The sequence below is a fragment of the Cynocephalus volans genome, chromosome X (assembly GCF_027409185.1).
Source record: "Cynocephalus volans isolate mCynVol1 chromosome X, mCynVol1.pri, whole genome shotgun sequence".
Taxonomy (NCBI): Eukaryota; Metazoa; Chordata; class Mammalia; order Dermoptera; family Cynocephalidae; genus Cynocephalus; species Cynocephalus volans.
Window position 1 is genome coordinate 61276307 of NC_084478.1, and position 13264 is coordinate 61289570.

Genomic DNA, 13264 nt, shown 5'->3' on the forward strand with positions numbered 1-13264 from the left:
TAACCAGAAAACCCCAGAGCATGAGAGAAATAATTCATTTTTCAAAGAAAGACACAGAAGGAAGAAGACAAGGTTAGTAATAACGTCACCTAAATATTTAACAAAAGAAAAAGAAAGCAGCGCTCATCTCAAAACAAAAGAAAAAGAAAGCAGCACTCAGATCAGTAAACATGCTGCTGTTAAAGAGTATACAGAGGAGAAAATTGTTCACATGAGTCAGAGATGGTAGAGTAAAGGAAATAACCCTCAATCATGCAAATCCTTAAAGTCACAGGCAAAATTTGCTGCAGCACCTGGTTGATCAGAGACTATTCAAAGCTTGCTGGTGGGTCCCAGGAAAACTTCTGTGGCTTTATCTTTTCTGGCTAATTTTTATATAACTCAATACACTTCCTCAGGGGACTAAAAAGCAAACACATGGCCAGTGCAGTCAGCCCTGAGTATGTCAGGAGACGGGAAGGCTGCCAACAGCCCCATTCCCTGATGTAAGTCTTCCTGCCCATAAGCAGATTTCAAAATAACATTTCTCACTCCAAAATATCTAGCACATCTGACAGTTTTTGGATGGGTGGAAGTGGGTCTGTTCCTTGAGGGTACTTTGAAAGTTTATCTTTTGCAAAAGTTTTGAGACTCTACATTCAATGGAGAAACATCCAGAATATCAGGCCATTAGAAACAAACAAGTAAAACAAAACAAAAAAGACCAGTCTTTTCAGCATTTGCTGTGTATAATCAATCACCTTGTGACGATCCATTAGAGTCCCCAGATTAATCATTCATCCACACTCCCCAGATTGTGCCTATAGGCTGTGCTCTTCTAGCTTGGGTGTTTGATTATAACCTTGGAATTTTATGAGGAAAAATTAAAAACATTTAATACTGGTGGTTTTCAATTACATTAACCCAATTCCCAGCCACAGTTTCAGTGAAGGTTTTTGGGGTTTTTTTAGTGCAGATTTTTGAATTAATTCTTCTGACCTCAGCAGCAAACCAAGAAAAAGCTCCAGAGACAGCTCCCCACAGGCCCACGGAGTGTCTGCAGAACTAGGGGCTAAATGAGATGATGCCCTAGTCAGAGCAGGCAGCCAATTCACTTCTCTGGATTTGAACCCTTCCCCAAATTGTATTTTTCTTTTTTTTTTTCTTTTGCAGATGATGGGTACAAGGATCAAACCCCAGATGCTGGCGTTATCAGCACCATCCTCTAACCAACTGAGCTAACCAGGCAGCTGTTGCATTTTTTTTAAGCCCTTGTCACCTCCCCTTGGAAGAGTAAATATTAAGCAGGCAGTTTGCCTAAAGACCCATATAACCTCAGGGTCTTTGTTTCACTTAAAAAGTGATCTAAACATTGCAAAAATGGTGTGAGTGGAGGTGGGAGGGTGGGAGGAGGGAGGTGAGCTATGCAGGATTTATTGTGTCAGGTGAAAAGTCACCTTGGAGAAAACGTGGATCTCAATTCTACAAGTTACAGTTAGTAGAGTTTATTTCTGTCTTCTCACACTCATAATTATTCTAGCATTTGACGAATTTTAAAAATCATTGCAAGTATTAAAAATATCTGACTTAGTGCAATTATCTTTTACTTTCACATAGAAGGTAGTTACCAGCTTGTTTTTAACAGATATTCTACTTTGGTGATAGCTTTATAATTATTTTTGCAAAAAAATATTTCAAATATTGATATGCAAGGTATCATTCTTTTTATTATTGAAAAATGAAAAAGATAAACTTGCTAATCTGCTGATTATAAAAAGCCATTTATGACCGGGTAGAGAAATTGTATGGGATTTTTATCTTATTTATGATTTTCTGTGTTTTCCAAATTTTCTACAGTAACACTGCTTTTTAAAAAACTTTTTAACTTTTTAAAACAACGTTATATGTACCTGTAATTTCATAATAATACAAGGATTGTTGCAAAGAACAGCAGTGCCCCAGTCTCACAAAGCCCGTTTTTCTAAAGGTAATAACTTTCAACTCTTTTAACTGATTGTTTTGGTACTTACCATGCTATCTCCAAATATTCTTGATTTTGTAGTTTCAGGCTCTATAAATGGACTTCCCTCTATAGTGGAAGAGGCTTTCTCTTTCACATAGGCCCGCCTCCCACCCCACCCCAGCCATTTTCCTAATATAGTTACATTGTAATTTTGGTTAGCTCAATTAGGTACTTGCACTATTATGATTTTGTAAATCCTGTTGATCACCAAGCCATGTCATTTTGTGTATTCCTGCTCTACAGAAAAATGATCTTCTTTGTTTTACAGTGTGGAAAAAAAGAATTTACACTGGCCACTTTGGAAATGTAGGTACCTTATCTGCATACTGTGTTACACAAAGACTGGGAATTTAAGAGAGCTTTTGGGCTGACCATCTATTCGGCACGTTGCTGGCACTCAGTAAGTAGTTGCAAAATGATTAGACACAGACTTGTCACAGACTCAAGTGACAAGTTCAGCCTGATCATGACCCTGATTATTTGACTGAGGCTAATAATAGTCTTTACTGGTATTATCGATGTGTCAAAAAAAAAATTTTTTTTTTTACTTCGTTCGTTCTTCATTTCCCAAACTCTGGGCACCTTTCCCCTCACCAGGGAGCATATTTCCATATGAAAAAGCAGACTTCTACCTTTTATTTTTTCCCTGGCGGCTGGCTAGTATGGGGATCCAAACTCTTGAACTTGGTGTTGCAAGGTTCTACCTTTTTATATACTGCTTATTTCTTCATACATGATGCTAAAAAGTCACATAATTTAATTATATGCAGAGTTTTCACTTTTCTTGCAACACTCAGTCAGAGTCAGGAGGTTGGTTTGGTTCTTGTGGATTGTCTCCTGGGAATACAGCAGGGTGTGGATCGGAGTCAAGTTGAACCTGCTCTATGAGTAAAGGTGGTTGTACCTAAAGACCAATCCACTTATTGCCCCAGGTGCAGCTCTCACTTTGCCAGGCTACATCATGGCTCATAAAATTACCACTAGCAACAAAACATCTCTTCTCCTCAAGCATGATTTTCTCAGCTATAGTCAGAACAAGCTGTCATCCACCCCTTCCTCTTCATATATGTGCGACATGTTTGCTGAGTGCTGAGTCACACTTGGCACTTCAGTGGTTTCTCCTCGTTGTAAAGCAAAATATCAGCCTAGCACATGAAATTATTTTGGCCAATAGCTAATTCTGCTTTTCTCTGAGCATAATAAGATCATCAGTTTTTGAATTTGGTTTTACAAGCTTCCAGAAGTAATGTGATTTATATGTGTGTTTAACACATGAAGGGAAACTTTGAATATGCTTCCGTAGGTCAGTCTCTTCTTTATCTTTAGATATAAAGTTAATAATTTGCATAATGGGAAGCATTATTGCATGCGTGTTTTGAGTAAACACAATAAATTTACCAGAGAGGTCACTGTTTGATTTGAAATGACAGGAGTTTCAGTATCTTCCTCCTACTATTTAATAAAGTTATGTAACAGACTATGCCCTGGAGGGTTTTAAATAGATCACAGGTTTAGTAAAAGACAGTTTTCAGATATTATTCATTGTACTTCCAATTCAAACTTTTCTTTTTCAGCTACTTGCCAGAAATCATCCCAAGCAGATTCACTTATACTAGCGTTTACAGACTCATGGTAAAAATTAGACTGGAGCCCTATTGACTGTATTTATGACCTTATTTTAAGTTGGAGCATCTATGAAAGAAATGGTTAATGGACATCTGTGGTCAGCACTCAAGGACGTGTTCACTTGGTGAACTCGCATACGAGTAAACAACCAAGAAATGTCAAGGATTGCAAACAGTCCTTGAGAACGTTTGAAGTTGTGAGAACACTTCCTTGGGATGTTCCCAGGAGGCGCATTATAGATAACCAAGTGCTTGAGAAGGGAGGTAACGGCCTTCTGCTCTTGAGAAAAATATAACAGAATTTATGCATTAATGCTTATCTCGCATGCACAAGCTTGCTAAATGTAATAAAAGCTGTAACAGCGTCTGGGTCAGGGCCACTCGCCTGGGAGAGCAGTGGCCCTCTGCTCTTCACCTGCATCTCGTCTGCTGTGCCTTCCTTCGCGACTCCGATCATTTTAATCTACACATGTATATCACTATTTTCATTGCTACTTTTCAATAAACCACTTGTGAGTCATTGACCCATTTCTGTGAATTGTGGATTCAACAATACAACAACAAGCATGAAAAAACGCAAATGTAACAAATGTACTCAATAGATTGGAAACAATGTGAGATAATATTAGTTAAGTCCAGCAATAATGTTAACTTAATGTTAGCAGTGATGAACTGGCTCAATTGCAGAATCCAAAGACTTAGGAGTTCACAGCATGAGGGGAAGCACTACTAAAGGCAGAGCTGGGGGTGGCGGGGTGGGCTAGACCCATACCACTGGTTGGTGGGAGAATGAGCACATTAAAAGGGCCTATACCTTTTGGCTACCTGCTCCCTGTGTTGAAGTCTAGTTTTTCCCACCCCTTCTTCTTACAGCCTTTCATCACAATATGAACGATCAAGCCAGCAAGGTACCTTAAACATTGCTGAAAAGTCAACCCTTTTGAAGGATCACCTATGGGACCCTCCGTGATCACCACCTCTTCTTCCTCCAGCTGCGCTAGGAAGGTAATGCTCATTAAGAAGATAATAGGAGCTCTGTGAAAATAATAATAGACATTACATTTCAAATTTGACAAAAGTGGATGGACAAACGTGTTCTGTTGCTTTTCCCTGTGAAGCCACCACACCATCCGTGTGCACATTGCCCCCTCCCGCCTTACTGAGAAGGTTTAGGAAGGTTCTCTGTGAGGGAAAGCAGTTTAGTGTGCAGCATGTCAAGGGATGATGGAACTGAGCTGCAGAAGCAAGGCTTAAGACAGCACCACCCATGCCCTCTACCTATTTCCCAGTCACAGGTGACAGCAGGACCTCAGAGACAGTTCAGCTCCTCATTTTACAGATGAAGAACCCAAGTCTCAGACTGAACTTGTCACTTGAGGGCCAGTCTGTGTTTACTCATGCTACAAGTACTTACTCTGTGCCAGCAGCGTGCCAAATAGATGGTCAGCCAAAAGCTCTTAAATTCCCAGTCTTTGAGTAATACAATATGCAGATGAGGTATCTACATTTCCAAAGTGGCCAGTATAAATTCTTTTTTATCAAATTGTAAAACAAAGAAGATCATTTTTCTGTATAGCAGGAACACATAAAATGACCTGGCTTGGTGATCAACAGGATTTGCATAGTCATAATAATGTAAATACCTAATTGAACAAGCCCTAATTACCATATAACTATATCGAGAGAATGGCTGGTGTGGGGTAGGAGGTGTGCCAGTATGAAAGAGAGAAATCTACTTAAAGGGAAGTCCATACGCCAGGTGACTGCAGCAGCATGAGTGACCCAGGCCACATCAACAGAAAGACTGGCCAGCCAGCTCACTGACTTGGAGAAATAACACATCATTGTCGTCTTTTTTTTTTTACAGCTAACCAGTGTGGGGATCTGAACCCATGACATTTGAGTTATAAGACTGCATGCTAACCAACTGAAAACTATAGGTATTTTCTTTTTTACATTTTCTATTCATATATTTTTTTCTATCTGTATTTTTATTTTATGTTTCTGGTTTTTTTGTGTGTGTGTGTGTTTTGGTGGCTGGCCAGTAAGGGGATCCAAACCCATGACTTTGGTGTTATAAGGCTGCTCTCTAACCTACTGAGCTGACCGGCCAGCCCCCATTGTTGTCTTAATACACTGAGTTTTGGGTGATTTACTTCACAGCAAATAACCAAAACAGTGAGTTAATATCTGGCATATTGAAGACAAGAACCAAAGCCACTTCAGAGAGCATAAACTTTGAGTTCAGACAGATGTGGGTTCAATCTAGTTCATTAACTTACCAGCTTTATGACCTTGGGTAAGTTCCTGAAATTTTCTGAATCTCAGTTTTTTTCTTCCATAAAATGGGGATAATCATGACTACCTCATAGCATTGCTGTGCAGATTAAAAGAGCTTTACTAGAATACGTCTTGTGCTAAGAACAGTGCCCAGAAGATAGTAAGTATTCAATTCATATCTTTGAGTTAATACTCAAATAGTATTGGAGTACGAGTATTAGTAAAAACCATCATAATGTACATGGCGCATAAATAGTAGTAAATACATGGTGGCTATCATGACTTCTTTTCTGAACTTTTACAGTACTCTTGTTTCTATCACTCCTGCAGCTATTTTCATTATGTTGCTATTATTTATGTACATCATCTCCATGCTAGATTATAAACTTCCTTAGGGCAAGGTATGTCTCACTCATATTTATATTTCCCACTGTGTAAGTGCTCAATATTTATGTAAGTGACTACATGGTTGTAAAAACAGGCCATTGATCATAACATTTCAGATGTTTTGGTGGTAAAAGACTACTGTACTATATTTGTGAGCAAATATTAACAGCAGCCTTCCATATAAGAGAAGATGCGATGGTGAGGAAGGGGTACCCTGGCCAGTTAACTCACTTAGTTAGAGTCTGGTGCTGATAACACCAAGGTCAAGGGTTCAGATCTCCTTACCAGCCAGCTGCCAAAAAAAAAAAAAAAAAACCCCAAAAACCAAAACCCAAAACAGAATAAAAATACAATAGGTTCTTGCCTTCCTTTAATGCAATACGAAATACTCTACTTAGTTAAGTAGATGTGCACTTACACTGCTAGCAGGTTCAATCCACAGATTTCTTCCTTCATCTGAGAATTATTAATTTATTAAATAATTGTTTCCTTTTTTGGCAGTGGAGCTATATTCTAACAATTTATAATGTGGCATGATGCTTTCTATATTTCTATGTCTAATCCAATTTATATAAGAAATACTTCAAATATTGATAGGTAAAAAATTATTTCTCTTTTCTCTAAAAAAAGATCATATTAACATACTAACAAAGTTGAAAAACAAAATTTTAAATCAGATTGACATTGTATGTCATGCTGTTTGGCTTTTAATGCAACAAGATGTTGGGTGTTTTCAATAAACGCAGACTGCACAGTGACAACAGATGTAATAAACATAGAAAATACAAAGATCCATTTTGTCACTGTGAGTTTCATATTGTAAACAAATTAAAAGAATGCTGTATTTGTCTCCTGAGAAGGCAATAGTAACACTTTGCTTATTAGAATAAAGGATTTCATATCTATCCAAAGGAAAAATAAAATTAAAACTCAAATACAGCAACAAAATTCATATAAAATTGATTCTATACTTTATGCCAATACATGTGTATATGTATATATATAGCTATAACACACAACCCATGTAGCAGCTATAAGATTTGGGAGTCAAGAGGCTGGAAGGAATTACAGAAACCCATCCAAAACAAAGGTTGCTTTATGGGCTCAGCCACTAAAAGGTTACTTAATTTAACAATACAGCAATTGAAAAAAACAGAGATGGCCTCTGCCCTGAGGGGAATAGAGTCTGAAAATATAAGCAGAGATGTGTGAGGTATTAATAAGCTTTGTCAGAAAATTAAAGTAAACCTTCTACTATTGTAAAAGATCATTTCCTAAACAGTAGTAGCTTACGATATAAGATTTTTTGTATTAACACACATAAAAGGTTTTTTTTTATTAGATATGCTCCTTTTTTATTCCTGTGATATTGTATTATATAACTTGATATTGTTTGCACAGGGTATGTCGATTTTTAGTATTCTCCTGATGCTTCAGATTTTTTTTTTTAAAACAAAAGAAGTAAACCTCTACAGATCAAATTTAAGGTCTCTTTGTTTCTTACCCCAGTTGCGGCAGACAGACTCTGGGAGGAACCTCCATGACCCCCACCTCCTGGTATTCACACTCTTGAATGTGGGCAGGACCTGTGACTTGCTTCTAGCCAGTAGAATATCACAAAAGTGATGGGATGTCACTCCTGTGATCACATTACATTATATAACTCCATCATACTAGCACACTCTTTAGATTAGAGTCATTCTTTCTCCTTTTCTGGCTTTGAAGAAGCAGGCTGCTGTGAATCCTACAACCACGAGGAACTGAATGCTGCCAACAACCATGGGAATATGGAAGGGAATGCTTCTGTAGTCAAGCCTCCAGTTAAAAGCCTTGTCAACACCTTGATTGCAGCTTGTGGGACCCTAAGCAGAGCACCCAGCTAAGCAATGCCTGGACTTTTGACCTACACAAACTGCAAGACAATAAATGTGTGTTGCTGTAAGCCACTAAATGTGTGGTAATTTGTTATGCAGCAGTAGAAAACTATGAATTTTTGTACCTGGAAATGGCCTGCTTTTGTAACATGTACCTAAAAAAATTTGGGAATGACTTCGGAATTAGGTAGTGAGTGGAGGTGGGAAGAATTTTAAGGAGCATGATAGAGAAAGCCTAAATCACCTTGAATAGATTGTTAGTAGAAATCTGTACTTTGAGGATGCTGTTGGTCTGGACTCAAGAGGAAGTGAGGAACATGTTACTGGAAACTGGAGGAAGGGGGATCCTTGTTAGGTAGAGGCAGAAAGCTTAGCAGAATTGTCTCCTGCAGTTACACGGAAAAAAGAATTTGTAAGTGATAGACTTGGCTATATAGCCAAGGAGATTTCCAAGTAAAGTGTTGAAAGTATCACCTGTTTACTTGCTGCTTGTGGTAAAACGTAAGAGAGAGATAAATTGAGGGGAAAACTGCTAAACAAAAAGGAACCAGGATTTGATGGTTTGGAAAGGTCTTAGCCTATGCATATGGCAAAAGACAGTAAAATTAAGACAATATGGTTTAGAGAAAAAGCTGAGGGTCTTCCTATAAAAACCCTTTGCTAAAACCTCAGAACATCGAAAGATCAGAGTATTCAGTTATACAAGGGGCCCTTTCAAGACATTAAAGGTGTGCCTCACTTATCTTCGAAATCAAACCAGAGAGCCTCTAGGAAGTTTAAGAGTGTTGTCCCTAAGTCATTTGAGCAGAATCCCATGAGAGAGAAGGGATGACAGAAGGTGGAGCCAAGATCTGTGGGTGTAGCTTTTATCTAAGGGAGTAAACCCCAATCAGATCAACCAGATACTCAAAACCTTCTTGAGGAAATTATTTCAGTAGGAACACTGCCAACTTCGACTGAAAGGGACAGAGAATACAGAATGAAGGAGGCCTAATGGACTCCCAAAATTGTACTGGCAAGAAGTAGCCTGATACTCAGCTGAAAGCACATGCTTCTTTTTCTGGAAAAGGAATGATGACCCAGAGAATGGAAACAAGGGCCTTGAGGGTGGAACAAAAAGGCCTTGAAACCTAATCAAGGAGCTCCCAACATTTTCCCAGATTCCTGACCCACAGAAACTTTGAGATAATAAATGTGTGTAGTTTTAAGCCCCTCAGTTTGTGGTAATAATGTTATGTAGCAATAAACAACACACCAGTTTTATTCTATTTCCTCCCACCCCAGGCCTAAGCACTATCATGAATTTGGTATATGTCCTTGCTCCCATGTTTAAATAACTTTCCTATATATATATTTACCAATATATAATGTATGCTATTTTTTCATGAGTTTTTAGATTTATATAAATGGTATCGTACTGTATGTATTGTGCAACTGGAAATTTTCTCTTAATATATTTCCGAGATACATCCATATGGTCCACTGCACAAGTTTGCTACATTTGTTTACCCATTATATTATTGATGTACATTTAGTTGGTGTAAGTATCACTTCTCAATTCTGCATTCAATGATGTCAATAGCTAGAAAGCAGCCATAGTGGGAGTATTTACACCATAGAAATTGGCAAATGGTAGAAAATAGGCTATTTACCCTCCCAGAGAGCTAATGATTACATACGAAGATAATTCAAAAAGTTCATGGATAGACTGCATTAACTTTTAATTCTATTTTTCCAAGAACTTTTTGAAGTACCCTCATATTTACCTACATACTACTGCGTATCCTGGTGTTTGTGTGAAGAGTTTTTCTAGGTTATAGTCATAAAAGTAGAATTTTTTTAATCGTAGGGTATTAACATTTTAAATTTTATTGTATGCTGTCAAATTGTTCTGGAAAGTGTTTGTACTGTTTTGTATTTCTACCACCAGTGTGAAAGTTCATTTTTTCCAAATTCTCACCAATGCTTGTGTAGTGGATTGAATTATGTCCCCCCCCCCAACTCACTGAAGCTTGAATTGTGTTCCCCAAGTTTTATGTATTAAAAACTTAGCCCCCACTGTGACCATTAAGAGGGTGGGAAATCCTATTATGGTAATTGAAAGGTGGACCCTTGAGGAAGTGATTGGACTGTAGGACTGTGCAGTAGTGAATGGATTAAAAATGGTGGTCAGGGGCATGGTTCTGAGGGCTTTAAAAGGAGAGGAGAGTCTGCCTGTCTCTCTCTCTGCTCTCTCTGCTTCTACCATCTTGCAATGGGAGACCCTTGGGTCACTGTTGTCAACACCAGTTGGACTTTGGACTTCCCAGCCTCAGAATCTGTAAGCAATAAATTTCATTTTCTTTATAAATCACCCAGTTTCAAGTATTTTGTTATAAGCAACAGGAATGGACTAATACAGCTTGGTATTTATTTTTGTCAAACTGGTGGTTCGGAAATGGTATCATCATTTAGTTTTTGTTTGTTAGTGACAGGCTTATTGGGATATAATTGACATATAGTATATTGCACATGTTTAAAGTGTGCAAAATTGGTAAATTTTAATATGTATATATGCACACCCATAAAACGATAATCATATCATGACAAGCAGTAATAAACATATGTATCACCCTTGAGTTTCTTTGTACCCCTTTGTTATCCCTCTGTCTTAGTGTATTTGGGCTGTTATAAGAAAAATACCATAAACTTGGTGGCTTATAAACAACAGAAATTTATTTCTCGGAGTTCTGGAGGCTGGGAAGTCCAAGATCAAATCACTGGCAGATTCAGTGTATGGTGAAGACCTGTTCCTCCTAGAGGGTAACTTCTTGCTATGTCCTAAAATGGTGGAAGGGATTTGTGCATTTTTGGTTGTACACAGGATAAGTGTATCATGTTAGGCAGAATTATGACCTTTTGTCCTTATGTGGAAATTAAGTATGGTTTAGGGAGGCTTGTGTTGGTGCCAAGTTGACAAGAGGTTGACTTGTGATGGTTAGTTTTATGTGTCAACTTGGTTGGGTTAATGAATACCTAGATAGCTGGAAAAAAATATTTCACAGACGCACAGGTGTGTCTGTGAGTGTGTTTCTGGAAGAGATTGGCACTTGAATCAGTGGATTGAATAAGGAAGATCCACCCTCACCAATGTGGGCAGGCATCATCCAATCCATTGAGGGCCCAGATATAACAAAAATGCAGAGGAGAAGTGAATTTACTCTGTCTTCTGGATCTAGGACATTCATCTTTCCCTGCCCTCAGTCATCAAAGCTCCTGGTTCTCAACCCTTCGGACTTTGAGGCTTACACCAGCAGCCCCCAACACTCTCAGGTCTTTGGCCTCAGACCGAGAGTTGCTCCAGCAGTTCCCTTGGTTCTCAGGCCAGGACTCAGACTGAATTATACCACCAGGTTTCCTGGGGTCTCCAGCTTACAGATGGCATATTGTGGGACTTCTTGGCCTCTGTAATCACATGATCCAATTCCCATAATAAATCCCCTCATATGTTTATGTATACATGTATCCTATTGGTTCAGTTTCTCTGGAGAACCTTGACTAATACACCCTCTCATCCCTATCACCCTGCCCCTGGCCCCACTAATCTGCTTGCTGTCACTAAAGATTTTAGTTTGCATTTCTAGAAATTTACATAAATGGAATTATACAGTATTTATTCCTTTTTTATCTAGCTTCTTTTGTTCAGTGTAACTATTTTGAGCTTCATTCATGTTATTGCTTCTAGCTCATTTTATTGCTAACTAGTATTCTATTGTATGGATCTATTATAATTTGTTTTCCATTTACATATTCATGGATAATTGAGTTGTTTCTAGCTTTGGGCTATTACAAATAAAGCTGCTATATAGAAGTCTTTGTGTGGACATAACTTTTATCTCTCTTGGGTAAGTACCTAAGAATGGTATTACTGGATCATATGATGGGCATAGGTTTGATTTTTTTAAAAAAAGTTTTTTGGCAGCTGGCTGGTACAGAGATCAAACCCTAGACCTTGGTGCAATCCATGCTGTAATCAACTGAACTAACCATCCAGCCCAGAATAAATTTAATTTTATAAGACATTGCCAAACTGTTTTCCAAAGTGGTTGCATAATTCAACATTCTCACCAGCAGTGTATGAGAGTTCCAGTTGCTCCACATCCTTGCTAATATTTGATATGGTCAGACTTTTTTACATTTTAGACATTATAAAATGCATATAGTGATGTCTCATTGTGGTTTAATTTGCATTTCTCTAATGACTAATTATTTCAAGCATCTTTTTATGTACTTATTTGGCATCTATATATCTTTTTTGGTGAAGTGTCTGTTCATACCTTTTGCCTGTTCTTTTATTGGAGTTGTTTGTCTCCTTACTATTGAGTTTGGGAGTTCTTTATATATTCAGAATATATAAGATATGTGGTTTCCAAATATTTTCTCCCAGTCTATAGTTTGTCTTTTTATTATCTTAACAGTGTCTTTCGAAGAATAGTGTAGAGGGTTAGAAATCTTGATTGTTGTTTGATTTTTAGACAGGGCTCCTTAGCTAAAAAACTTATGGAACAAAAGTCCTTAGCTAGGAGGCAATAGCCTACAGCTAGCGGGGCAAAAGCCTATCTAATCAATTCTAATCAAGTAAATGTTGATTCTCAGTTGATTTTTAGTATAGGGTTTTTAGCTAACAAACTTAGGGGACAAAAGTCCTTAGGGAGGAGGCAAAAGCCTACAGATAGGGGCAAGAGCCCATTGCATCAACTCTAATCACGCTTAGGTATGGGATTGTATACTTTAGTGATTTTAGAGTTAACAGGTAGTTGACATACCGATCTTATTAAGAGATTTTAAAGAATTGCTGAAGGAAAATATGTGAGAAATGTTTGCTGAAGGGAAAACTTTTTGTTAATAGGAAACTTAAGATACAATCACAGATAGAATCATAGGAATGTAATGATTGTTTTAGCTGTTATAAAAATAGTTGTATCTTAAGTTAAAGATAATGATCACAGTGTAATTAGCTTAACATTTCACTAATTATGTTTTGGAATATCACACTGTTAGTTTTAATGATGTTACTATATTCCATTGTTTAAGCTATACTTAGCTATGGATAGCTT